This window comes from Ambystoma mexicanum, chromosome 7p (genome assembly GCF_040938575.1).
Source record: "Ambystoma mexicanum isolate Mex_15411 chromosome 7p, UKY_AmexF1_1, whole genome shotgun sequence".
NCBI classification, from domain to species: Eukaryota; Metazoa; Chordata; class Amphibia; order Caudata; family Ambystomatidae; genus Ambystoma; species Ambystoma mexicanum.
In genome coordinates this window covers 141,762,153-141,786,560 of record NC_090939.1, presented here as the reverse complement: position 1 = coordinate 141,786,560, position 24,408 = coordinate 141,762,153, and the positions used below count along the sequence as shown (strand labels likewise).

The 24,408-nt window shown below is 41.8% G+C and overlaps 1 protein-coding gene across 1 annotated transcript in view; it reads right to left on the bottom strand.

Moving 5' to 3' along the window:
• LOC138525755 (beta-1,4-galactosyltransferase 3-like) overlaps window positions 1-23,175 on the bottom strand; it is a 547,693-nt gene extending 524,518 nt beyond the window's left edge. The window contains exon 1 of the mRNA XM_069635927.1: window positions 23,062-23,175. The gene's annotated coding sequence lies outside the window, so the exon portion shown is untranslated. The remainder of the gene's footprint in view (window positions 1-23,061) is intronic.
• Between the last annotated feature and the right edge of the window lie 1,233 nt (window positions 23,176-24,408).

The following is a 24,408-nucleotide window of genomic DNA, read 5'->3' as shown; positions in this document are numbered from 1 at the left end:
GATGGTCATAGGTCAATACAAGCCTACCATCAACATAGTGCGAGATGGATGCAAGCCATTGTGGCCAAAGGCTGCAAAACTGCTGACATGGGTCGAAGACAGAGGAGGACCTTTCAGATAGTGCCACTGGAAAGCCCAAAATTCTGCTTCAGGAATAATGGCACAAGAAAAATGAGCAAGAATCAGAACTGTGGACGAGTTTTTGACGCCCCAGGAATGGTGTACGGATCTACAGTAATTATGGATAATTATTGGGCATGCAGATCAAAAGCATACATCAGACTGCCAAAAAACTGGGGAGGTATATGCCCAATAGTGAATGTCCAGTTCCAGCATTGTTGATCCCGATAAGTGACCTGAACATTGACAGTTTCCCAAAAGCAGATGCTCACCTGAGGAAGAAGAGATCTGTGGAACTGCTGAATCGAATGAAGAGAGGGAATTACTTTTCTGCTAAATCAGAAGAAGCTTTTCATGCAATCTCATATGAATATAGGCTGTTTATCCTCACCTCATCAGTGTTCGCGACAATCTTCATGCCAAGATTCCAAGTTGGAGCAAATACTAAATGGTTGCAGATAACCAGATGGGAGTTACTGCAGACCATCAACACAACCATAAAGGGATTCAAAGCAATCAAGGAGTTAAGGGCAATCCGAGAACAGATATGTACTTGACATGATCACAGCTATGGATGGAGGTGTTTGTGCAAAAATTGGAGAATCATGTTGCACATTTATACCTTCTCACGATGAAGAAAATGGAACTCTAACTGAAGCCATAGGTATGCTGACAAAACTACAGAACCAAATGATCGATGAAACTGACGAAGTTGATGATGACAGCTGGTTTGGTTCACTATTCTCATGGGTTCCACAATGGATGGCAGATGCATTCAAGTTCCTGGGAGCCCCGTTAGTGATGATATTTCTAGGATTCTGTGTTATCAAGATAATAATCTCTCCATGCCAGAAAACTGCGAAAAAAGCCATAGGGATGAAGATCATAATTGATGTCAAGCCAGGATGGAAACCCAAAGACCTGACGGACGAAGAAATAAGACTTTGTGAAGGCCAGCATTCATGCACCAGAAGGAACAAAGTTTTAATATCCCAGGAAGAATAGAAATTATGTGGGAAGATGGGTTTACTGCAGCCCAAATGGACAATGTAAACTGATGACGTGGAACAAAGATGAATACGTAAGAACAGCAGGAATTTTAAAAGGAGTAATAAAGATATGGACCCCAAAGAGACATTTCTTCAGACCATCATGTATAGACCTAGAAGATGAAGAAAGAATGGACCCAGGCGATGAAGTGAAGGTGAATACAGAAGTACCAAAGAAAGAGGTGAAAGTGGTCGATGAATCGCCTGGGTGGGGCGGGCAGAACGTAGAGGAGGTCCCAAATACAGCCTGCACTTCAACCATCCATTTTGAAGTACTAGGAACGTTCACACCAAAGTATGTGACGTATGATGAGCAAATAAACCAGCAGTGGGGCTCTGTCCAGTACCTATCAGAAGAACAGCACCTATTGAAGTACAAATACCAAGGAAACCTTGGACAGTAAGGTATCTAGTGAGGAAACACTATCAACAAATGAAACAAAATGAAGATCATCCAAGTACTGTCCCTGAAGAAACCAAAAAGGTCTTAATGGAAGACGAATGGTGACGTCACGAGAACCTGGACTGACTCACATATAGAAGAAATGACGACAAGAGACAAAATGCCATGTACAAGAAACATTGTGAGCCTAAAGTGAAAGGACGATGTCAAACGTAAGAAGCTTAAGCCATGAGCATGATGAAGATATTCGACCAGTTTACACGTGTACATACGCAAGCTATGAAAACCGTGAGGCTTGCTATGCTTAGTAGAAAGATAGTGCGGCAAGCACCACTATACATTATCTACCTCAAACGAAGCACATTATATAAGTGCATTTCCACTTTGCACAAGAAGCAGAATCAACCCAAAGTTACTAAAAGCCAAACGAGGAAAGCTTCATATTTAGCAAAATCGAGAAGAAGCAGCAGAAATTAAACTCAGCAGAGGCACCTCGTTCCAGGAAAGCCAAGGTCGTATCAGTAGAAGAGATGAACAGTAGAAACAATTAATTGAAACTAAGAACATAATATCCTGCCTCTGAAAGGTCAAGCTAAAACGAAGCCAGGTGGTGGGTGAAACGAAAATCAAATACACAAATTGATGAAGAAGAGGCAAATTCACGGTGTCTGAACCACGTGACCAGCCGAGCAAGAAGCAGCGAGTGTCACACCTACGCATGGCAGCATGCCAGGCGAAGATATCAGAACTTTTCCAGACAGGAGATGTAGTCTCAAGGCCAACCACAGTGAAATAATTGACACATAGCTACTAAAGTGATGATTGATTGTAACAATAATTGGAGGAAGGCCGGGGAGCTAAGGGACACCCCGCACCTGGCCGACCATTCTGCGTGCTGCTAAGCAAAGTGGGAAAGTATGCAAGGGGTTGGTGCCAACCCAATCACAATGGACCAAGTAATCTAGGGTCCTATAGTTAGTAGAACCAATAGGACGTCGTACTTTAAGTGACGTCTGCAGTAACCAGGCTTATATGCCCCACCTGACAGAGTTTTACCCAATCCCCTTACTCTGTTACCAGATACAGATATTGTACCTATATTAAAGATACCTTTCCTGAACCAATAGAATTGTATGCCAACTTTTAAGCGTTACACGTCAATGATGACGAGTTTTCAGTATAAATGTTCTGATTTTGATGAAGATCTTTTGAGGTGAAGCGAGAAGGAAGATCGCGCCACTGCGGATATTCATAACTCCCCTTTTTTTGTACTGGTCATTAAATGGACTCCCTTTGCCAAACCGTCGAGTTGTCATTATTGATTTGGTGTTGGCAACCCTATCCATATCACGGGTGCTACTATCTTATCTTAAAGTGCTTCTGGGCAAACCCCGACTATGGGCCGATTGGGGGGTCTCAGAGCACACAGGTTAGCGAAAAGAAACTTTGGACCAAATCTTGTATTCATATTTATTAGTCCAAACAATTGTTTTTTGCAAAAGCAGATCTATATATTTTTTTTTATTTGTAGAACTTAAGACAGCTTTTGATGCAGTCTCATGAAATAAACTAAGTGATGTTCTGACGGATTTAAGCGTCCCTCTAGAGTAGCTCTTTTCCATCCATCAAGTTCATATCAGACCTACAGTGGTCTAATATAGAGCAGGAGAAGAGAACACAGGTCCCTGTGCAGCATCAGGGTACGCCAAGAGTGTTTGCTCTGGCCCCTGTGCTGTTTTTTGTTATCTATAAATAACATCATCCCAGATGCCAACTGCCTTGAAGCAGACCTTTTGTGCCTGAAGAGCAAGAAGGGCAGGGGGATAAACTGGGGATGCCTCTTTTCGCAGAAGGGGGTTTTGATATTGCGGATTTCATCAGAACTGCAGAAATTGTCAAATTCAGACCATTTATCATACAAATTAGTACTAAACGCTACTGAAACAAAATATATGGGGCGACATATAAACAAAATCTTAAAGCGTGAATGTGCCCATTGGTAAGATGTTGGAAAAAGTGGAATCTTTCAGTTATATGGGGTTCAGATGTGGAGTAGTAACTTGCAGTTGCCATTCCCAGGTGGTGAGAAGTACCATAGCCTTGTCACAACAGTGCAAGAGTAGTCCGAATTTCTCTGTGCAGTATGGGGGCCGTGCAAAAACTCCAGCTTTAGATATCTACAGGACCCAAGCATTAGCTGCTGAACTATATATCAGAAGTGCTGGATACAGAGGACTTAAGGTTTGCCCAAAAGAACTAAAGTCATTATCACTGCCCAAAGAACCCCCAATATCCACTTTAAACTGGATGTAGGTATTAAGGATATTAAATTAGAGGCACAGTTGAGACCAATATTGTTCTCGCCATACTTTGCTGAATATCTTAACGCTTTGCTTGACTTCATAGCTCTACAGGGAGCAAGAGACACCAGTATCCGTACAAAAAGTCGCAAGAATAATTTCGAATGGATACATCTTTTTAGTGATTATTTCTCTAATTTTGGGGACATTTTTTAAAAATATAGGGGCAGGGTAAGGGAAATAGTTAAGGTGAGGAGGAGAGGGGGCTCTTAAGAAGGATGCAGTCATTTCACATTTTGAAATGTTCAGTATATCCAGAGACACCACCTAATTAAAATACATTTTTTTTAAATGGCTAGTGAACTACATATTATATTTATTTGGGAGAAATGCAACACGATAACACATTTAAAAAACAAATATATAAATCAAGCAAGATAACCAAGTGTGGGTTACTACACAGCTATTATCATCCACCCGCATAAGCCACCTTCTTGACGGATGACTGGAGGTAAAGAATTCTTAAGGGGATAAAAAAGTACTTTAACTTCTGTGTAACAGAAAGGTTACATATATATGTCAGAACTAGTTGTCTATGTCTTGACCTACGGCTGGAGTACTAAGTGCAAACTAAAAGGCGCGCATTTTACAACATATAAGTGACATCATTAATAAGGATTGTGCGTACCCCATGGCCAAACATTTTTGGAAATTTCACAATGGAGACCCCAAAAGTCTAACATTCTTTGGCAAACAAAGTGCAAAGTAATAACTGGTCTCAGGGGTGGTGACAGTGAAAGACTACTGCGGCAGGAGGAACAAGATTTATTATTGACTTTGAGAGCAAGAATCCTGTTGGCCATAATGTTGATGAAGAACTATATACTTTTTTGGGGGCCTAGAACACCATGTTAACAATGCTTTAAACTGAACTATAGTTGTTTCTTTTCTGTTGCTTGCCTTCTCTAGTCCTGTGGTATTTTAATATTTATTTTTTCACTTAGTGATTCATGGCATCTTGCGCAACAACATTTTAAGATCTTGGTTTTCATCTCATCCATAAGAAGCTAGAAGTAGCATTAGAGCCAATCAATGAGAACAGGCCTCTTTATGCATTACTATAGTAACATACATTTTGTGGATTACACACTGTGGTAAATCTTTTGCATACATGTGGCTCAGTGTGTAATGCAGGGTGTAACAGTTTACATATTTGCACATCAATGTACGTTGCACTATGCACTTTATGAACTGTGTGCAGCGCTAATTTCATAGGAATGCATTATGCACTGTATTATAAAAGAAGTTTACTCTCTGCTATCTTCTAGTCATGTATTACTATTAAAAGGCAGGATTATACTGCCCTAGCATCAGGTATTTGATACAGCACAGAATTGTTTACATATTTTTATAATATATGCTGCACACAAGAAAACAAATTACATAGGAACATACTATGCACTTTATTGTCACGGTTACCCATTTTCTACAAAATCTGAGGCAGCTACATTATTAGCATATACGAAGAAATCATAATTTTTGGTCCGACACTAGTCACATATGGTGTAATTACTTGCCCATGTGTGGCTGTGCCGATAATAATGATCTGCATGTTTAAATCCACCCAACAATAATGCTGGTCTGCATTGTACTGGCTGTACTGGCATGAATGGTCATCGAAATGCACTATGCACTCTATTCCAGGCCAAGCTTCGGTTCCGTTACTTGGAGTTAACAAGACCATTAGTATGTATGAAAGATCCCACATGGTCACATTCTGTAATTCTTTTCAGACAAATGCACTTTATTAACTTTATGTGTTTAATTTTATGGGAATGCATTTGCCTTTCCGATCTCTGACATCTACTATGTGTTTATAAATGAGATAATAATTGCCAATACATACGATTACTGTATCCAAATGGAATTGATCCGCATTGTTATGCTTGAATACTATGTATCATGCAGGCCATATTATTATGAGAATGCCAACAATCATATTTTACATAATATGTTTGGCCCTTACCAATATGGTCGAAATGTGTGCAACATGCCAATTGAGTGACCTTTTCACTGTTTATCACTTTGGTGTGTTAAAGTCAGCTTTTCTCCTTGGGGGGAGTTACTGAACAAGCCACTAGTTTGTGGTGAAACGCGTCAGGCTGCCTTCTGGCACCCACGCTACTGGGGAACCAAGATTCTTTTAAAAATAAACTGCAATGAGATAATAAAGGTTGTTCGAACCATCCAACCTTAGCAGTTTATTGGCTGCTTTTTCTTTCAAAACTATCACTGATCCACGTTTGGGAGGAATGGCGGTTTATTCGCTTTTCAAATTATATATATATATATATATATATATATATATATATATATATATACATACACACACCTCTTTAATTTTAAGATTTGTGTTTTTTCACAATACATCCCTTTTTTCTGGTTCTAGGACTGCCTTGTCTTCTTTATCATTTAGGGAACGTAATTTCATGATTTATGCAGGAAATTGTATTTTTTATTTATTTTTTATTTAAATCTGTCCTGCACTCTCCTTTCAAACCCCCCTTTTCTCTCCATTTTGTTATCACATGGGTCCTTTCAAATTACTATAACTTGTTTTTCTTCGGCATTTGCACCTTATTACTCAGTTTTAAGACATGCAGGCTGAAGGCTATGTATTAACTGAATGCACTTTAGCTTTTGACCATATGTATTATATACTTGCATGTATTATTGATAGGAAGATATTGGTTTAAATAAGCATTTGCACTTTATTGCCAACTACACCTTTGACTGTGTACTGCTGATATGTGAATATATCTGCACTGGAAGACATTTCTTCTTTGCATCTCAAGGTTTTGGTTTATGATGCTTAAATGCATGTGCACTTTATGCCGAAGTTATGAACTGTAGAACGAATGACATTGTTGATGAATGCACTCGCACTTTATGGTTTCTCAGAATATGTCCTACTTTTATGGTTGTAGTACTGATACTATTGCATTTGTCAGGGCAACCATATCCATGTACTAGCACTTTGTCTTATTATTGGATCTAATGTTTTCCACTTTGGTTGCATTTTATCGGTTTTAATTATAGACATGTTTCTTAGACTGCCTCTTTTTTCCCGCAGCTTAGGAAACCATTGTGATCAATCAATTTCATCATTGGATTGTACTTGTTTCTACTCCAAATGGCTGCCCTGTTTTCATGGCATATTGCTGGACCTAATGGAGATGGGTGAAATGGTAAAGGGACTAAGTTTTAATATCTATGGCGATTGTTTGCCTCGTTCCCCTAACGTGACCAAGCACTCAGGGAAGCACGAAACGCATTGTTCAGGATTCCCCCTTGGCGTCCTGTTTTGTTTGTTGTGTGTTTTTGCTGATAAACTTGTTTCTCTAATCCGATTTTCTATTTTTGGGATTGTGAAGTGCCTCATCCCGGAGTGCGGTTTTCTCCTCTGCTGTTTTCCTGGTTATGCCTGCATGGAGCTTTCCATGTTAAATCCATCTAAATCAGCACTGGGAGTTATTTTTGTGCATTTTGCACAGTTTTTTCTCACAATCGCTTATGTAAATTGAAACGCTGCAGCTAGTGGCAGATGGTCTGCCAATTAGAGTTAGAGCGCTGCACCCCCTAGGGAGTTGGAACTGGCTGCCCTCCTGTGTCAGCCTATGTAATCTGTGCCAGAGGACGCACGGACCGTGGCCTTCAGGTAGGTGCTTGTCCAGTCTCCTTTATCTCTCCAAGGCTTACATGTTGGTATTGTGCTTGCTATACTCGCTCTACACCAGTATTGATTTCTCCTGCATGCCGGTCTACATCAATTATATTGTGGATAGCTTGGCCTTATTTTCGGTCACTCCCCGCATCTTTTGTAAAAGCTCAGGATATTTTCATTAGTTCTCTGCAATCACGCACACGAACATGCAGGACGCCAGGGTGGCAGCTCGGCTACTCCAGGCCAAGCATTTGTTCAATGAGAAACAGGATGTGCCAGTAGCCCTGCCTAACAGAGGTACTAAAAATAGTACTACTAGTATCTCATTTGAGTTAACCCTACTTCAAGAAATTGAAAAATCCTGCAAGAGGGAGATTTCGAAGTGGTGGGAATTACAAAATTACCTTGATGTTGGCCATGTGCCTCGTGGCTTACGAATTATGACAACACACTTATTTGAGGACCAAAAGCCACGGATGTTGGAAGAATGGTGTGGTGTTAGTAACAATTGTTCTGCGCAGTTCTTGACGATCTTGGTAAAACATGCCAATATAGACCGGGCTGCTGTGCTTCTACAACTAGAAAAGTTAGAATTCGAGTTAATCAATGTCTCAAGCACAGGAGGGAAAGAAATTGCAGAAGGCTTGCTTTCTTATGAGGAGGAACACAGCGCAAGCATAGGAAGTTCATCAGAGACAAGATAGACTATGAATCAGGACGGATCTTCACTTATGTGAGATGATTTGATTCCTTACGTAACATTGGGGCTGTACAACCACTGCCGAATGAACTGGGTGATGCCGAGGCTATCTCTTCGGAATCTGAGGTCTCCGTCTCAGAAACGGATGAATTACCAGTGAAACTAAATTTTTGGGACGAAATGACACTTATGTCAGGACGGAAAGAACCAAGAGAGGCAGAGGCCGTGGCAAGAGCAGAGGAAGAGGAAACAAACAGAAATTGTCAAAAGGAAAAAAAAAACATCAAGGTTGTCATGGGAAACGGCTCCAATGTATATCAACAGAGCAGATCAATGCGCTCTGGAGCAAAACAGTGATAACTGAAAATATGAAGATTCATCAAATTGTCAATATGTCTTCCCATAAACTCACGGGCCCGCAACTATCATTACTCTCATTAGGCCTGAACTTCTGCCCTGCCACAACTTTTGAATATGTCGAGTCACGTCTGGACTTTGAGAAATACTTACGTAAGGTCAGACTCCAAAAGTTCTTTTCGATTAATCCACCGCTGGACAAACCATCTATACCTCGAACAGGCCACACTGACCTTTGTATCTCTGACATCCCCATGCTGACCGATTTGGCCCGTCTCAATGATGAGCTGTTTGATCCCTCCACCTTTGATCCCGACAACTTTGACATTGATCCCAATTGGGATATTCGTACTAAACTTAGTCCAGCCAAGTTTAACCCCCAATTTTCTGTGGGGGGCGGTATTGAGGCATTACATGACCTATGTGTCAGTGATCTTCGTAAACTGTGCAAGAAACCTTTCAACAGTAAACAGAATTTGACTATCTCACAACGTTCGGCTCTGAGTGAACTACAGAATGTGTCCAGCATTGTTAATAAACCGGCCAACAGATGCTCCAATATTGTGATTCAAGACAGGGGTTGCTATGTGGCTGAAGCTAATCGTCAACTCCGGGATCGGTGTTGTTATTCCAGGCCATCCAAAAATCCATTTGGTCAAACATTTTCAAAGCTTACTTCTCTGTGCACCAAGTGGGTCGATAAAGGCTTAACTGAGGATGAATTGGTCAAATTTCTTGTTCCAACTAGCCACACCATTCCAACCATTTATTTTCTGCCTAAGACTCAAATCCCTTATCCATCCGCAAGGCAGGCCTATTGTAACTATGTGGTTGGTTCCCTTCTTGAACATTTGGCACAATTCCTTGATGAGACTCTATGTCCGCTTGTTTCAGTTTTACCATCCTATTTACGGGATACCAAGGATTTCTTAAGACACATCACTGATATACCTTGGGAGGAGGGATTAATTCTGGCAACACTTGATGTTTCTCTTTATACCTCCATTGATTACATAACTGGGCTGGCAGCATGCAAATACTTTCTGGACACTTGATCTTTCAATTTTTTGGGATACAATGTTATGATTTTGGATATGTTATTGTTTTGTCTTACCAACAATGTTTTTTGTTTGAGGGCTCTTTCGATCATCAAGTTAGAGGTACTGCTATGGGCAGTACCTTTGCTCCGTCCCATGCAAATCTGACCATGGGGTGGTGGGAAGCAGCCTTTCTATCTGATTTACTTTTATTAAGTTTTCCAACACAGATTATTGGTTGGTGGCATTATATTGACAATGTTTTTATAATTTGGAAGGGCAGTGAAAGTGACTGGTTGTCCTTTATGGATAGTATCAATAGCAATGCTGTGAATTTGAGATTTACAGAATGCCACAGCTCCACAGAGCTAGTATAATTCAGATGTTACTGTGAAGCTTGAGTGTCTAGGTATTCATACATCTCTCTATAAAAAAAAAAAAACACAAACGCCGGCCTCCCTTTGCATGCCACCAGTTGTCATCCGCCTTCTTGTAAAAAAATGGCGATTTTATTAGTTTTAGGGGGAATTGCACAGACATGCTTGAGTTTGACCGGTGTTGCAGTACGGCCGCTGCCGGCTTTCTGCGACAGGGCTATGATAAAGAAAAAAAATATATAGAGAAATGGCCTTCCTCAAAGCATGAGCACTTTCAAGACAAAAGCTCTTGCATGGGCCCACAACTAAGAAAAACAGTAACCATGATGACCCCCGCCCGATTGTCATATTTAACAATGCTTCACAGGATGTCCGAAAGATTACTATGAGACATTGGCACATTTTTATGCTCGACAAAGATCTTGGTCCAGTATTGCCTAAATGCCCTATATTGACTGACAAACAAGCACCATCATTAAAGGACTGACTGGTCTCTAGCTATTTATCCCCTGTTGAGAAGAACTCCTCTATGACTAATTGGTTACCAGGCCAACAGAAAGGTTTTACTAAGTGCCAAAAATGCAAGGCCTGTCCACATGCTACTGTATGTAAATCATTTGTACATCCCATTACAGGCCTTGAATTTGAGATCAGGCATTTTATCAATTGAGATACTCCCTTTGTTGCATATGTCCTTGCATGTCCCTGCTTGAAATGGTACGTAGGGTCTACTACATGTAAACTTAAGCTCAGAATTCTGCAGCATCTCAGAGCCATCAAGAATTTTGACCCTACGTACCCAATGGCCAAACATTTCAGGCAGGAGCATGACGGTGACTCATTTACCCACGTTTTTTTGCTGTGGCCCATGTCCCGACTCACCAGAGAGGAGACCACCGAACCTAGAGACAACTGGAAACTAGGTTTATTTTAGATTTTGACACTAAACATCCTAATGGGCATAACGTGGATGAGGAGCTAAATGGATATCTGATATTATTGCTTTTTTGTTCCACTCTTTCTCTTCTTTATTCTGGCTAATACAGTTTCTCCCAGGGATCAATATGGTATAACGTCCAGCCCTGGAAACGCCTCTTTAATTTTAATATTTGTGTTTTTTCACAATACATCCTTTTTTTCTTGTTCTAGGGCTGCCTTGCCTCCTTTGACATTTGGGGAACGTAATCGCATGATTTATGCAGGACATTTTATTGAAATCTGTCCTGCACTCTGCTTTCAAACCTCCCTTTTCTCTTCATTTTGTTATCACATGGGTCCTTGCTTATTACTATAACTTGTTTTTCTAAGGCGTTTTCACCTTATTACTCAGTTTTAAGTGATGCAGACTGAAGGCTATGTATTAACTGAATGCACTTGCACTTTAGCTTTTGACCATATGTATTTTATACTGGCATGTATTATTGATAGGAAGATATTGGTTTACATATGCATTTGCACTTTATTGCCAACTAAACTTTGACTGTATACTGCTGCTATGTATATGCACTGGAAGACATTTCTTCTTTTCATCTCAAGGTTTTGGTTTATGATGCTTAAATGCATTTGCACTTTATGCCAAAGATATGAACTGTAGAACGAATGACATAGTTGATGAATGCACTCACTTTATGGTTTCTCAGAAATATGTCCTATTTTTATGGTTGTAGTACTGATACTATTGCAATTTTCTTTGGTATCAACATGTTATATATTTTCAAGGCAACCATATCTATGTACTTACACTAGCACATGTTTCTTAGACTGCCTCTTTTTTTCAGCAGCTTAGGAAACCATTGTACTCAATCCATTTCATCATTGGATTGTACTTGAATCAACTCCAGCTTAATATGGCTGCCCTGTTATCATGGCATATTGCAGGACCTAATGGAGATGGGTTAAATGGTAAAGGGACTACATTTTAATATCTATGGTGATTATTTGCCTCGTTCCCCCAACGTGACCAAGCGCTCAGGGAAGCGCGTTGTTCAGGATTCCCCCTTGGCGTCCTGTTTTGTTTGTTGTGTGCTTTGCTGCGATTTTGCTGATAATAAACTCCAATCTGATTCGAGTTTATATTTTTGGGATTCAAAAAAGGCACAAAAACCCTACAAATAACGCAATTTGTGATGCGAGGCGTAAACAGGTTGCCGCATTTACTACTTTTTGTCTAAGGTAGGATATCAGCCACATTGGTCGACCTATTTTTCCAAACAAGGGTAGGTTAAAAGTTTATGAAACACTTTATTTTTGTGTTGCTGTTACAAGGCAGGGTTTATTACCTTCCGTATCAAGAGTATGAAAAATAAGACTATGTGCAAAACAGATGTGAATGTCTTTTCGCTCCAGGATTAATCTTAAAATGATGGCCATTAACAGGTTTATGAATGGTTGAAATTTTATTTTTTTGCAACATTAGTTTAGACATTACTTTTAGCAAAATTTCTAAAATTCAATTTGATCAAATTTGTCATAAGCCGAAAGCGAAGGACTAAAAGTTCACTGTAATAGTTAGGGGGCAGCATCCTGTCACTATTACTCAAGTCTAGCACCCAGACAGTTGTTAAAGAATTTCACCACTGCTATTGTCAGATTGGTTGTTAAAGAATTTCACCACTGCTATTGTCAGATTGGTTTGGGTTCCATTCAGTAGGTGCACCACCATACTTCTGGGGTCATGACTCTGTATTTTACCAGGTGGTTCTCAAAGTACAGTGACCGTTCCTGTGTTAGAGTTGTGCAGGCTGTATATAGATGGGCAAACGTTTCACATCTTTTTTCCAACAAAATCTGCAAGTTCTCAGGTTTTCCATTTCTAAGGGAGTTTTCAGGAAGGTCAGTTCCATGGTTTTACAGAGATTAAAACAGATTGCATAAACTGCGCTTGGATAGCCGGGTCGGGACATTTTTTGAGGTAGGGTAAAATCTCACTGTTTTCTTAGTTCTTCTGCCACGATCTTATGTAGCTTTTATTTACTAATGCCCTCTAAAGTATTGATCCAGTACACTGCCCAAAGCTTTTTCTTTTCGCTGGATTGTTTGAGTTCCTCTACCGAGCTTTCCAGCATTAGCAGTAAACTTTGGCAGTTTTTCCCCAGTTAGACAGTGCAGCGTTCTCGTTCCTTTTCACTTCATTTTTGATCCAGGTTAGCCTTGCTAGAGCCACATACATTTGCTAAATAAGCAGAGTTTTCCATTGTACTATTGCATTCATGCATATCAAGCCCATTTCCTTTCGGAGGAGAGACATTGGGAGAGATTGCAGCATGTTCAGCACTTCCTTCCAGAAAAGACCCTCAAGGGTTACCCAGTGCTTGGGCGGAGTTGGAATTAGGACCTCCGAGCCATAGCTTAATGTTGGGACAACTTTGGCCTTATAAAACTCAATCAGTGGAAGCATGGAGTATTTGCTAAATGTTCTTTTCAAGTTCATAGCTTGATTGGCTAAAGCTCTAGCTTTCCCTCAGAAGCTCTTGCTTACATACAATTCCACTGTACTGTTCCATATTTGGATCCCTAGATATTTAAATGAGGCCACTGGTTCTATTTCGGTTTGATTTAAACGTCATTTTTTTTTTAAATCTCAGGCCTCTTTTGATGACAAGTAGTTTTGTTATTTTGATTATTTGCAGCGTATTTTGAAGGCCAATTGCAGTAAAGTCCAAAAGGTACAAGATCATCTGCATACAGCAGGAGTGTGATTCTTATTCTGCCAATTTTTGGTGGAAAACATCTAGTCTTTGCCATGCATTTACCAATATCTGAGATATACGAGTTAAACAAGGCTGTGGTTAGGGAGCAACCCTCTTTTACGCCCCTGCCTGTTGGGATTTGTTTGCTCAGAAGTCCTCCCAGATTGAGCTGTATTCCAATTGAAGTATTTGAACACAACTCATGCGTTTGCTCAATAAGATCTGGTGGGCAATTCCAATACTGAAGCTTCCTCCATAGGCGGGCTCTATTTATGCTGTCGAAAGCTTTCGAAAAATCACAAAAGCCAGATGGCTCTTCATCTTAGTTTGCAGAGTGTTAGCTTTTAATAAAGACAAGAGGAAGGCTATGGGCGATGTGCCCAACCCTTTTGTGAAGCCAGCTTGGAAATCGTCTGTATGGATGGAATTGTGCGATCAGACCGGTCTGACCGTACAAAAAGACTGAAAAATGCTACCACCAAAAGTTTGAACCTTTGGTGGTAGCAGTTTAGATAAGTATTAAAAAAAAATATATATATATATAAAAAGACTGCGGGGGCGTCCCCCTCCTCCTCTCCCCTCCCCCCCTCTCTCTCCTCCCCTCCCCCTATCCCCTCTCCCCCTCCTCCCCTCCTCCATCCCCCCTCCCCCCCTCTCTCTCTCTCTCCTCCCCTCCCCCCTCTCTCTCTCTCCTCCCCTCCCCTCCATAACCCCCTCCAACCCCACTCAACGCCCTGCTCATTATACTGTGTGGTATAGTGAGCGGGAGGAAACCCCTGCAGCTCCCGGAAAAAAAAAAAAAAAAAAGCACCCTGCAGCGCCAGTTCCCGATCACGGAAGTGAAAGGGAACTGGCGCCGCAGGGACACAGCGCCTGAAAAGGTTAAGTAGGGTTTGGGTATGTTGGAGGTGTGGGTGGGGGTGTGTGTCAGTTGGGGTTTCAATGCGTGTTCGCATGGGAAATGTGCAAACCTTTTGCGGTTCACACATTCTCATGCAAGCTTCTCCATGATTGAAAAATCACGCAGATCCGTATGGACAGATCTACAGGACCATTTGTTAAGTCTTGAGGAGAAAAGGAGCATATATTTTCCCCACGATGTCCAATAATGCTATTGGCCGATAGTCAATGGGGTCGCTCCATGTTTAAAAATTGGAATTATGTGCACCATTTTCCATGATGTTGGTATTGATTTAGATGCTAGCACGTTCTTAAGCATCAGGTCCAACAAGGTCGCGGGCCCGGGGAGGAATTAATGATTTGACTTTAGTTAGTAGATCCTCATAATGGTAAGCTAGTTTCCAGGTGGAATTGGTATTTTTTTTTTTTTTTTTTTTTTAAACAAGCTCCCGGAGGCTGACGGGTCATTAAACAAGTTCTCAAAAAAGGACACCCATTTTTGCCTCAGTCAACCAGTTTAGTTGCTGGTGTTGCTCTGTCTTCACTAGAAATCCAATCATAGCACACATTTCCATTGTTGACTTACTGGCTATTGCTTTTAACATCCTTTCCGCATCCTGTTTGACAAAGGAGTGTTCATGATTGTTAAGCCACACTGTCTATAGTTGCCTTTTGCTTTTTTGACCAACCTCTTCGCAACAATCTCAGGGAGTTTTTTTTTTTTTTTTTTTTTTTTTTTTTAAAAAGAGTTCGGGCAAGTTTCCTCATTTCCTTTTTTCTAAGTGCTAAAGCTTGGTCAAATGCATGGCGATTGATTGTGTGCTATAATTTGGAGGACTTGCCTTTGGTTCGACATAAGGAGAGAATGGGGACATAGTCCACTGTTTCAACCATTCTTCCAATTTCAGCATTTTCAAGTCTCCTCTCATAAATGACGATGGAATGCTTGATTGCTGATTTGTTTAATCTTAATTTACTGCCATTATTTATTACCTCAAGGTCTAGTTCTTGTTTCATGTTTGGACGCTCTAAGCCTTGAGCCCAAATTAGTTTCAACCAGTTGTGGTCGCTATCATTAGTGTTAATCCCTTTGAATGAGACAATGTCACTGACTAGATTCCTCGAGATGAAGACATAGTAAATTACTGATGTCTGCGACCCTCTGTGCTATGTGGGTTTTCGGATGTTGTGCCTTTCAAAATTGCTGTTCAGGACGTGCAGATTGCGGCTTCTTGAACTCTCTCTTCAAAGTTATTTTGAACTTTCCCTTCCGGTACTTGTTGGCTATCTGTCTCGCACCCGTATTTAGCCTTAGATGGAGTTTACCATCCGCTTTGGGTTGCATTCCCAAGCAAACCCGACTGAGAAGAATGTTTAAGTTCTATGCATGATGTAACCACAGTTTTACATGTGTACGTTTTGGAAAAATAGTTTCCGAAACAAACGTGAATTAATTTCATTCAGCATGTATGTTTCCAAACTGCTTGTGGACAATCGACTGGCATACTTGGAGAAGCAAAAGCACACTATCAGGAGACGGGTGGGCCTCCCCCACGTTTTACAGAGATGCTGCTAGTCCTTAAACTGCTCTAGTATGTCCAAAACATTTCAATGTGCCCCGATAGGTGTGTTTTACCTGCTTCTCCCACCCCCTTATACACCTTGCCTGGATCCAAATGTCTCGGACCAGCTGACACATTCACATGAAACCATTAGCACAGGCTGTGACGGCTGCTTGGTGGCACAGATACATTGCATCACTTACTGTGGCTCCTCCAGTGCAACATTCCTCGCCTACATCACAAGTCAGTTTGTCATGGTGCACTCTTCTTTCTCCATTTGACGGATAAAGTTGGAGAGATGCAAGTTTAGGCGCCTCAAGATTACTTCAGATGGTGGCGTAGCTTCTTCGAAATCTTTCAACACCTGTATGGCAGCTTATAAGCCTGGAATGAACGCTATCTTACAAAGCTAGACCACACTTCCCTGCTGCAGTACATGTTGGTAGATTGCCTCCACCCTTTATAAGATGGTGCTTGAGGGAACGGATCATGCAAGGCATACATTTGTTTTCAAAAATGTCTTGATTAGCAAACCTACATATATGATTAGCAATTCTATACTAATATTTTTAATGTCACCAGAAGTTATTTGTACCCAAGACATAAAACAATCAACAATACATGTGTGTACTGCTGAAGTGAGACATTAATGAGATGAGCGTCTAAAATGTAAAGGTTAGCTGCATGAATGGACAAAAATAAATAGACATAAAAAAAAAAGACTCTGAAAACAGGTTTTCAGTGCAAGGCTCTGTGCAGCTGTTCCAGTCGGTGTTGCACAGGGCAGTGTCCAAATACTGTATGATCCACATGCTTGACACATAAATTGCTCTGCAAGAAGTTAAAATGTTTCATAAATCAAAATGTTCACAATGTTAAAAGGAAAGTCATAGCTTGAGACCAAGTATGTAGTATGGTGCTGCATTAGGCAGGGCAATTGTCATCTTCGGGTGGACAAGATGGCCCTTGAGGATTTTTGATATAGCATTAAATACTACTTTCGGAGGAGGGCAGGGCCACTAATAACTTCAACCAGCCCTCCAGATCTGGCCTTTTCACACATTTAATTCTTGCCAGTATGACTCATTTCACTTTTAAATGTGTACCGTTCACGCAGGATTGTCACTGTAATGCTTTATTTTAAAAAGTCCCCTTTCTGCCAGCAGATGGCACTGCAGTATGAACCATTAGTTTATGCACACGCGAGCTTCTGCAGTGCCACTCGGGAAATTCCTTTTGACTTGGTGGGCTGCGTAGAAATGAGCAGCATTTTCTAAAGGTAGGTTACTAGCCCTAATGTAGGTTACTCTGCCCTGGTAGTACCCCAAACCCCTTTTATTTTGGACTTGTCAGCATTTGTTAAGGAATACATGGTGATATGAACTTGAAGAGCTACCAACCGTCAGCTCACTAACTTTTTTGAATGTGTTAACCAGTAGTGGCAAGATAATCTACCAGGTCCCTGGCCCATTCACTCCCAATTGAAATAGCACATTTTTTAAATTTAATTTGTCTGCCAGCAGACTGAAAGGATATAGGAGCCGCAGCACTTTGATCTTCTACTCTCCTGTACAGGACACCCTGCAGGGCCGACAGTCATCTGTGTGCTGATCCCCTGCCGTTTATTGACATTTTTAAAACTGTTTGTCAGAGCGATTTCAAAACGTCAATTTTTAGTAGCTGGCGGTAGTCTGAAAACAAGTGTGTGGATGCAAGGGTGTGTAAGAAAAGCATAGGTAATAAAAAGCAAGTGCGCAAGCGTGCACGGGTGTGCAGATGTGAAGCTACGTGAGACCTAGCACAAGTGTGATAATGAGCAAGGGTGTGCGAGTGTGCAGGCTTGTAAGTGCAAGGATGTTGTGAGTGTGAGCAAAGGATGTGAAAGTGCAAGGATACATGCAAGTGAAGGTGAAACAGGGAGGAGCGCTGGTGTGGAGGAGAGCAGGTGAAAGAGGGCGATGGCTGCAAGGGTGGAACTGAAGATTTAATCGAATTGTTGTGCAGAATGGGCAGTAGACTGCACCTAGGACAGGAGATTATGGGAGGTGACGCCACCATGGCAGCAAATGTCTGAGTGGGGCTTGAAGATAGGCTTAGGGAAGGGGGTAGCATGCATGTTCTTACTGAGGCAAATAACGGCAGTACTGTGCTCACAAAGCACGTTTTCTTATATTAAGTAGAATGTGCAGCCCATACGCAGCTCATCCAGCAGAAGTGTTCACACAGTGGGATGGGCGAGGTTGGTGGTACATACAATGTCCTTTCACTGGGGTGTCCTTTATAGTGCCAGTAATGGTGTAATTGGGCTCAGGCAGCACTAGTGTTCCTGCATTGGGAAATACTGGCCTTACTTGGCTGGCAATGGCATCTTCAGTGTTCTTACAGTGCATAATGCACTGTGCATATATTTATACCATGTTCGAACACTGGACAAAATGTGCTCCAGAAGAAGTCCGAGTTCAGTGGACAGCCAGACACCGGGGCCATGGAGGTAACAGGAGATGCCTGGACTTCCTGTATCCCCTTAGGGAGGCTCAGGCTCCCTCACTGGAGGAGTGTGCTCCCCAGGCTCTGTACAAGAGGTAATTTAGTATTTTCTACAACCAGTACTCTATCATTTGTTTGCCCATGTATTTCCATTGTATTGTATTGCTCTTAGATTTCACTGTGTATCCGCTAATCATTCACACAACCTGATGAGAAAAGTATAAGCAGGGGCGGTGTGACTGGATTTTGCTTGAAGGTTTGGGTCTCCCAATACCATGAGCTCATGTTCTGTAGTGCTGCATCTTTTCAAGATTTAAGCAGAAGATGTGCCCCATTGTACAGCATTGCTCTCGAAAGCAAAGGTATTTTGAGAATCAGACAGCTAAATGGGTTTAGTGCCATCTGCATGTATCCTGCAGGGGGCAGGGTGTAGGCCCTCAATGCTGGCTCAGCCTTTCATCTTTCTAATATTTGATTATTTCTATACCACGTGTTGTTAAAACATCAGGTGAGACATTAAATACGGAAGTGCAATGGGATTCCTTTATTAAGTGAAGCCAGCAAATAGCAGGGCTCAGTTATAAAGTCCACTTTCAGGCAGTTAGTACGACTTGGAGACCAGACAAATATGTACACTGGCAAGTGCATGTTTATGTGGGTATGCGTGTGCGTCAAGAATGGTATTGCATGCACCCTGAATACTGAAGAAGGGTACGCGTTAAACCAACTGGGATAATGCACCTGCTGCAGAGATCGTTTTATAGCAGGTTCATAAATTTGAAACTTAGCAAGTATGAGTTTGCTTTTAATTTCCTGTCATTAAAGTGCTAGCTTCCTCTCTGTATTGGGAAACCTCACCGTGGTAACATTTACACAATAATTCAAAATGAAAATCCCCTCTGGTTAGTTTGTTTTCCTTCCTCATTGGAGCTTTGCACCACACTAAAAATTGACCACAAACTGTAGCTTAGGTCTGTGTGCACAACTGGTAGGTAAAAGGTGCCCAAGCTGCACACACTGTGCATTTCCATGAATTCAGGCATACTGTTGGCGCAGGAACCATTCCACTGTGCAGTTTACCACACCTCATCCCGCTCCACACTCCATGGTCCAGTTACCATCTCAGTGCTGACTGATTGGTTAGTCAAGGCCTGCAATCATGCATTTCTATCACATGCTGAATGCAGGGACTCAAGTTTCATTCCCCAAATGTCTGAACATTTCAGATACATTTTACTCTCTTGTGAACGAGTAAACCAATTCTTACTCGCTTGAAATTGCATTTACTCGCCGATCAATTTAGCCCTGTAGACCAATGAACGTGGTATTTATCACCATTAGTACACAGAGCCACCATCTGTGGTACGGATACTATTTTTAGGGTCTTTATCACTTTTAAGAGTGGAGATTATTACTGTTGCACTCTCTCTCTCCCCCCAACCCATTAGCCCCTTTGAACCTGCCGTGAACTGGGAGCAGAGGGTGGAGATACCCGAGAGGGCAATAGGTGAAGAATGCAGGGTGAGCTGTGCTTTCTTTTAACAGGCTAATTTCAATAGCAATCTGTGCTACACAAGTGTCAGTTTAATTAGTAAAGCAACAGAATTGCATAGCAAATTGCTAGGCGACACTGCTTATTGTATGCCTTGTCATTGACTTCAGCAGGTCAGACTCGGATGGGAGAAACAAGTAGGGAGGCAATTCTCAGATGCTTAATGGAACCCAATTTGCTGTAACACACAAAATCCTTACTGCTAAATATATGTTGATTCAATTCAGTCTTCTTGCACAGGGCCTATTCTACCACTGCCAAAATGGTCTACTTTTGTGGCAAAATAAGCTCTGCTTGCTCAAGAAGCCATTAAAAGAGTGCTTGGTTTGTCACATGATGGGGTAATTCCGTTATTCGACAATTCTGGCTTGCAGTTACCTCAAGACTGAGCAAAATTACTGGGTGCTCTCTGATAGAATGGTATCTGCACGGGTGAGCAATCTCAAGCTTTTATGATTGTTGTAACCCAAAACGTATTTGGTAATACTACCTCAGAAAGTAAGCTCTGCTAATATGCCCTAAGCAGCAGCCCAGTTATAGGGAGGGGGGGAGAAGAGAGAAAGAGAGAGATTCCAGTCCAGAGACAGGTCACATCATCTTGGGATCCCTTAGGCTAATCACATGTCAAGTGTGCGTCCCCTCTTCCTGCATAAAATGCACTCTGGGACTAATGACATCACCAGGAAAATATGCTTGCTAGATCAGTGAAGCTTGGATGCTTACAGTAGGCGTGACATGGACCCAGCTGCTCTGGCAAAATGAGTATATAAAGGAGGTGAAGCCACAAATGTGAAAATAAAAAAAATAAAAACTCAAAGAGGAAGAAGGACTCACCCCTCAATTATCTAAGGGGACCCTTAAAGATGAACTGCTGTTTGAACAAGGCCTGCCTGTTGACAGAAAATTGGTAACCAGGACCCTGCTCAATGGAGGGGACAGCTCCTGCAAGTGCTCACTGACAACATTCCTGTTTTGCAAGGGCAGAAGGACGACTCACAGCCCTGCCCAGGGTGTCAAAGCAAACAAGAAGCCAAAGAACAGCTCTGGGCACTTTTTCCCCACCTCGGGCCTCTTTCGAGCGGACTCGACCACTTTCAAGTGGTTTTTTGAGTCGCTACAGGCCATCTGGAGCAGCATTTGATAAATGCTGCTTTTTTCTTCCATTGACACGTCCAACACGTTCCTGCGCTCCTGCCTTCTTTGAACCAATAACCACTCGATCCATTGGAAGCATACAACTCGATGTCACCTCAACCCACTAGAAAGCGCCAAGAAGCCTGGTTTGACAGTTGAGCCACCAAAGGAGATAAGTTATTCATAGTGGTTGTGTCCTCCGGGCTGGATTTTTAGGGCTATAAACACATGTATGACCCAATGCTTTCCCTTTTAGAGACATAGCATTACTAGAGACTATTTTCAGCTATCCCCGTCTTCAGAACCAGAGTGACCCCTTTCATTCAAAAGTCTTTATATTCTGTGTCTTCCTTTACAGGAGTGGGTTATTAGTGAGTTTATATTTTTAGTTAAAATTAAAGGCTCATTTTTCCATAGAACCTTGGTATAACATTTTTTATTTGGTTGCCAGAGTGCTACTTTACTCCCGTCCTGAAGAGCTGAACTTGGCTTGGGTCCAAGTTACAACAAGCAGCGAAGGGGATAGATTTGTTATGACTCTTTCACCTTTATGATTGGGATAAATGCTGGTTTATTAGCAGTGTGGGGCTGGACCGGAGTTGTAGCCACTACTTATCCCGGTACTCTTGCAGAGCAGTAGTCACTTCTTCACACTGTAACCCAGGAACCAGTTTGCTGCATGTCGTGATGCATTGAAGGACTACCCAAAGATACTTCTCAACTACTCATTATTACTTGCAAAGAAGTAGATACTCGTGTTTTGGAATCATGGGGTCATACCTTCGTTGTCGACCTAGTTTGAGGAGATTGTTTGGGGTCACGCAACTGAAAGCTATTTTGATTTACTGTCTGTAAAACAGTGCCCACATGGAAATGTAGCAACTATAGAGACTGTACCACTTGAGACTTTGGATTCTTCTCCCACACAGACCGAATTGTCCTGTCATAGAATCATTTTACATTGGCGCGAAGATGGGGGAATTCATTGGTTAATGTTATTTGTGAATTACTTGCACCACATAGCGCTCAACGTTTTGAGACAGCAGATGTGAGAAGAGAATTTTTTTTGTCTTGGCAAGTGAAAGCCCATTACTTTAAAATAAAAAAAGTTGAAGCTCCATTGTAGTAATCGTGAAGACGCAGAATTCCAGCCCTAAAGGCGTTCATCAGCCGACACCGACGAATGGCGACGTCCCCACAGGAGCCACCCAACTGCCACCACACACAGGTTTGGAACTGGCAAGTACCGGTGTTACGAAAGCACTGTTATTATGTACTAATATTGGCAGTCATGAGCATAAACCTGATAAAACCAGAAGTAGCGTGGGATATAAAGTGTGCTTTAGTCGCAGAAAGGTCAGGGGACTAGTGAAGCTACAGAATAAAAGGATCGCGTACACTCCCCTCGGGCCACCACCCCTACCTTCCTGCAAAGGAGGCTGCTGCGTACTGCCTCAAAAGTGCCGGAGCAGTTTGAAGGTTTGACACCTGTCACCTTCTTCAGGCAGAAAACAGAGCGCAGTGTACCCGGGGCGCAATCCTGACACCCCCTCTTTCAGACAGGGGACGGACGGTGAGTGTGCGTGAGTAGCAGTGTCGGCCGCACCGTACAGTCTTGTGAGGAGAAGCTTGTGACAGGATATGCGCAGACCCGCGATCCAAAAGCCTACCTGCAGCGTCCTGCTCAGAGGAGCCTCGATCTCTAGCTTGGGGCTCGTGCGGAGCGTTATGTAGTATCCCGTATCCCATGCATTTGCAAGCTCGTCGGTTGTCTTCGGGCCCGCCTTTTCTGATCACTGATTGGCTGAGAGAACCTGTGTACCGCCTGTCACTGCTGCAGAGAGATGAGCCTCAGAGCCAGTGACTCACTTTACCAGACAGAAGTAGTAGCGCGCCGAGCTGGCTTATCTGTGTGGTGATTAAAGACAGCACCTTTAGGTCGCAGAGAGAGCCTGTCACCGCTCATTATTGAAAAAGCTGAAAGTATTCGGGAGTGCCATAATCAGACTATATCAAGAAAAGCATCTAAACATAGGGCAGTGGCAGCCTTGTAATTTAAAGAAAAGTTTCGCACTCCTACATGAAATAAATCATTCATAATATTTACGTTTCACTTCTTAAACGTGGTGTCAAAAACAGTGGCCCAAAAGAAAATCTGGGGCCCCGAATGTATTACCTTTTGAAGTGAGAACTGACCCATTGGCTAGATGTGAAGTGGCGTACAGTGGGCCAGATAGGAGATGTATGATTCAGCTTGGACACAGCATTGATCTGCCCTCATGATGACTAACAGTCCGGAATGCATTGGCAACACAAGGCGTATCTGTGCCTGCTTTCTCTGATTGGAAACAACATTAAAGATATTCTTTAGAATTCAGATTTTCCACACATTCGTTACAGAAAGTCATAATTCTATAAAGACACGGAGGCAAAGGATTATGCTTTCTCTACAACTTTACTTTTCAACAGCAAAGAAAACAGTACCAAAGAATATGAATACAAAATCTAATAAAAAACTACAATAACCATGTTTTTCTGAGAATTTGTAGTTCATTTCGATTGGTCCTCAACTGACCATGTTCCATAAACCAATAAACAAGTCCTCAATGCAACAAAACTCCTGTCCTCTTTCCCTTCCTCCTCTTTCTTTGTTCTTGCGAGGATGAGTTCTGTATGTCTTTGATATCCTCTTCCATTCTCAAATTCCTGCCTGTTTGCTGTCTGACGTCGTCCCTAAAGAAACATAAATTAAAAGGTGACTATAAACCAAAACAGGGTGGGTAAATCGTAAACTCCACATCTAGTAATAACCTGTATACTCATTGATCATTAACAACATCTTCATAATTATTATACATCCTGTATGATTCATTACATAAATATCAACAGTACATGACATGTAAATATCTCATTGTTACGATTGATCGGGTGGGATAATCCTTCACCTCTGTGTCTTTAATAGAATTATGACTTTCTGTAACGAATGTGTGGAAATCTGTGGAAATCTGAAGACCGGA